The sequence below is a fragment of the Onychomys torridus genome, chromosome 7, assembly GCF_903995425.1.
Source record: "Onychomys torridus chromosome 7, mOncTor1.1, whole genome shotgun sequence".
NCBI classification, from domain to species: domain Eukaryota; kingdom Metazoa; phylum Chordata; class Mammalia; order Rodentia; family Cricetidae; genus Onychomys; species Onychomys torridus.
In genome coordinates this window covers 15,241,470-15,246,719 of record NC_050449.1, presented here as the reverse complement: position 1 = coordinate 15,246,719, position 5,250 = coordinate 15,241,470, and positions in this window count along the sequence as shown.

Here is a 5,250-nt window from a genome sequence, read left to right as displayed (position 1 = left end):
GGGTCTCACTATGTAGTTCTGACTATCTTGTAACTTACTATGTAGACCAGCCTGGCCTTGAACTTACAGAGATCTGCCTCCCAAGTGCTGGGATTAAATGCACACATAAGCTCACCCATTTACACTCCATATTTAAATATGATAATGTATTTTTAGTTTTTGTCTTGGTTTATTTTGACATAACAAAGTGTCTTCTAGTTTCACGCCTGTTGTCTTGCATGACAGAATTTTCTTTAAGAAACAAGAAGGGTAGACATTCTACTCTTTACGAACAGACTCAAAACATTTGTATGTATGTGTACATGTGATGTGAGTGTACATGCATCTCTGTATGAGTGTGGGCTCTACAGTGTGCATATAGAAGTCAAGGGAGAACCTTGGGTTTCATCCTTGCCTTCCACCTTAAAACAGTCAATTTCTCATCTTGCCAGTCCCCATGGAAGTTTTTTTACACAAATGAACATTTAGGTTGTTTCCATCTCTATTGTGGAAATAAATTGAACTGTTACATTGAACATAGATTGCACATATCTCAGTAAGCATTCCTTAAGTTTATACCCATAATCAGTTTGTTGGATTATTTAGTTGGTATATTTATAGTTTTATGAGGAGCTTTGACACTTTTTCAGATAGCTCTACCAATTTTTCTTCCATTCAAAAATGACAGTATATGCAAACATTTTTTTGTCTTTCTTATTTAGATGCCTTTTATTTCTGTAAGGAATGCTGTTGTTATTGATCTTAAAGGAAAAGCTCTGGAGTTTTAACTGATTATGGTGACAGTCACTGGCTTGTCATACATATATAGTCATTAACAAATTAAGGTGCAATCATTTCTATATTAAATATATTAAATATTTGTTGAGAATCATGAAAGAGTGTTGACTTTTTAAGTGCCTTTTATTTTTGTAACATTTTCTATGGTGATTTACTTATTCTGTTATGTGATGTGTGACACCTGGTTATTGCATATGTTGAATAAACGTTGCATTATAGGTGTGGATCAAAATCATAGTGCACGATCCTTTTATAAAATAGGTGCTTCAAATGTGATGATTAAATTCTTCTATCAAAAGACAGACATGGACTGATGAGATGGCTCACTAGCATCAAGCCTGACAACTTGAGTATGATTCCCGTAACATCCATGATAGAAGGAAAGAACTGACTCCTGAAGGTTATCCTCTGGCCTCCATATTCATGACACATTCATGACATGAGCACACATATCCACAAAACAAATAAATGTGAAAATAAAAGACACGAAGAGCGCATAGGCTACTTTGGCAAGGAAAACAGGTAGGCTAACTGCAGATCTTTGTCTTTCCCTCTGCTTCTCCAAATCCAATTCCCCAATCTATCCCCAGCCCTGCAGCAGACCATCTTCTATGGCCTGTCTTCTCTCCAACCTCCTCCAATGGCTCACACTGTTTTTTCCCCTCCCACCTTCCCTTTTGCAACTCATTGGTTTGTCCATACCCTCAACTCCAGGAGGCACTGCTCCAGCCAGGGAAACAGGCAGGCTCACTGCAGCTCTTCACCTCTCCCTCCATTTCTCCAAATCCAATCCCCCAGTCTCATCCCCAGCTCTGTAGCAGACCACCTATTACTGTCTCTTATTCTTAACTAAGCAGATCTTGGTGGATTTCTGCTTTCCTCCCTCCTATCAACCCTCTTAGCCCCCCTTTCTAGCCAATCCCCATTCCTAAGTGTCAGCTCCCAAAACCTAGAAACACATTTTACCTGGAGCCCCTGTGGCCACACATATTAGGATACCAGAAGAATTTCCCACTTGGCAACACAGGACCAGCACCACACTCTCCTAAAAACCAGAGAAGGGAACAGAAACCAAGGAACAAAACACCCATTCAATAAACACAAGGCCAGATGTCAGCACCTAGAATTGGAATCTTCCTAAACCCATGCCTAGATACCATAATAGAAACACACTAACAGCCAGGACAGTATGTCACCACTAGAGCCTGGCAACTCAACCACTGTAGGCCTAAGTATTGCACCGTAACTGAAGCACAAGAATAAGACCTTAAAATAGTCTTTATGATTATGATAGAGGTCCTTAAAGAAGAAATGAATCATAAAGGTATTTATGAAGACACAAATATTTGAAGGATAAGAATAAAATAGTTTAAGAACTGAAAGTGGAAATTGAACCAATAAAACCCACACTGAGGAAATCAGGAAATGAAAAGTTTAGGAACTTGAACAGGAACCTCAGTGTGGGTGCCCACAGATACCTCAGCTTGTGACTTGTTTTTATCTTGACTCACGGTAAGAGTCTGAGCTTGTTTTTCTCCCCTACCCCTACAAGTCCCATAATAGGATGTTTTAGCCAAAGGCATGGTTACCAAGTGTCTTATACTTCAAGGACTTAATCACAGGATGCTTTGCCATAAGGTGTGGTCCCCAGATGCCTTGAGTACTAAGGAGGTGTTTACACTTGACTGTACTTTGTACCTTCAACCCTGATGTCCTTGAAAGGGGGAGGTCTTTTTGTCCCCTTGCTTTAGGTATGTAAAGTTTGTGACTGGGTTGGGGATTTAGCTCAGTGGTAGAGCGCTGGGTTCGATCCTCAGCTCAAAAAAAATAGTTTGTTAATAATAAACTCAGTTGTCTGTGGTATTGACCCAGAGCCCTCCCAAAGCTATTCTGTGCCTCTGTCTTTTTCTTCATCTACATTTATATTTCAAAGCTATCATTTCTCCAATTCCACTCCCTCTTCAGAACCATTTGACAGGTTGGGCAGGTTTTGACACCTAACTTGTAGAATACAAGAGATGAAAGAGAATCTCATATTGTAGGATAATTGTTTTGTATACTGGGGAGATGTGTTTTTTGACAAGGTGCCTTCTGATTTTTTTTTTTTTAGATTTATTTATTTATTATGTATACAGTTTCTGTCTGCACATATCCCTGCAGGCAAGAAGAGGACACCAGACCTCATTACAGATGGTTGTGAGCCACCATGTGATTGCTGGGAATTGAACTCAGGACCTTTGGAAGAACAAGCAGTGCTCTTAACCTCTGAGCCATCTCTTCAGCCTTCTTCTGATTGGTTTAATAAAGAGCTGAATGGCCAAAAGATAATCAGGAGAGGATAGGCAAGATATCCAGGAGGAAAGAGAAAGCTAGGAGGCTTATGGATAAAACCAGCAATATACCAGGGAGATATTGAAGAGGTTGGACATGTGGTACAGAGTAGAGGTAACTGAGCCACATGGCAGAACATATTAATAAAAGCAGGTTAATTTAAGTTATAAGAGCTAGTGGGACAAGCCTAAGCTAATGGCCATGCTTTCATAATTAATAAGAAGTCTCTGTTTTGATATTTGGGGCTGGTGATCCAGTCTGACAAGAAAGCTTGCTACATATGGTGCCCAATATTTGGCCACGTATATTCACATAAGGCTTGAGAAGCTAAAAAAAAAAAGTTCTGAATAAGCAGCTTCCTGATGACTGTGGTTGCTTAGTGGCATACAGAGGTGTGGCTCTTTTAAGAGGCCCTACTGTGCAGCTGAGTACTTGAGCAGCTAGCACTGGGTAAAATGTCTGCCACAGGTGGACATAGCAAATTCCTAGAGCTAGAGTAGGTAAATGTGGCTACAGGGCTGGTATCCATAGGCATGAGGCTAGGCACTTATGGAACCAAGTGGGGGCAGAGCCAGCCATCAGTGTATCATATGTTAATAAGAGCCAAACTTGGCAGTAGTTTAGCAGTTTAAGATTTGACTCATAGTCAGAGGAGGCTGCAGACGTGCAGAAAGTCAGGTCCCAAATTAAGAAAATCTCTGAATAGATATAATATGCTTTAAAATGCTTAAATGCTGAAGAAAGAAAAGAAAGTGGATATAGACAACCATAGAAAAATAAATAGTTGCTGGGTGGTGGTGGCACATGCCTTTAATCCCAGCACTTGGGAGGCAGAGGCAGGTGGATCTCTGTGAGTTTGAGGCCAGCTTGGTCTGCAAAGCAAATTCCAGGACAGCCAGAGCTACACAGAAACCCTGTCTTGAAAAACAAAACAAAACAAAACAAAAGTTTAAAAATAATAATCTTTTAAGAAAGAGTAAAATAATATTAGAAAAAAGGCCACATAAAGATGGGAAATACACAGGGTGTCTTGATCATGTATGGTATTTTGTTGACTTTAAAATTTTTAAATATGAATGTCTAAAAAACAATAGCTGCTGAAGACATTGGATCATGGAACTGCTAAATTAAACCAATCTATATATTTTAAGAATGTATTAACTTCAGAATGGAAGTAAAAATACATGTTGTATTTGAGAGGATTTGCTTTTGTTTCCACAGGAAACAAATAGCTATGGAGTTCTTCAAAATTAATAAAGACCAGATTTGATCAGGGGAGACCTGAAAATCTTGGCTACAGACATGAAGAAAAAAAACGAAGAAAAACTACAAAACAGGTGATGTATATGCTGATACCGCTACATGGGTGTCAAGGACCAAGATGTCAGGAACCAAACATGAACCATGGAAAAGTACTAGCTAGACCAGAGAACAAATTATAAGACCACTGCCCTTCCCCAGAGCAGTAACACCTGTTTACTAACTGGAGGCTCCCAAAGATAAGAAGACATTCCACAGTCAGGTGCCATGACAACCAAACGTAAAAAGCATTCCATGGTCAGGTAGCCTAGCAACAGAATAAATGGCCCCTGACCAGTGACCTTAACTGACATCTTGCAGTTGCATGATCTGCACGTTCCCCACATTCTGCACCCCTTCTATGTCCTTCCCTCCCCTCCCCTCCTATGCTATATAAGCCTTGCAGAGGAAAATAAAATTTGCAGCTTGATCAGAATCCTGTCTTGCTGTCGTCTCTTTGTGTTCCCTATTCCTTTCATTCGCTCCCACAGGTGGGTCGTCGCCCCCATTGAAACCCCACTGGCCGGGGCACATGGGAACATCTCTGAGACTAGATGAGACATGATAAATCTTGTTGGCTACAGAGTCCTCATGACAGTTTGGTTATACAGTCCAAATGGACGTAAAAAGTTGACAGATGTTTTTTACCTTCCCATAGAACAAAAAATCTTTAGCTGACTTGTACACACCACACATTCCATGCTTGTGTTAATGAGGATACATAAGTTACCTTGAAAAGTTTGTGTGTTTTCAGAAAAAAGGACCAGACAACAACGAGGATAAGACAAGTGACTCAAGTCATCCAGCCTCTCAGAATGCCTCAGTTGGAGTTTCCTCAAAAAT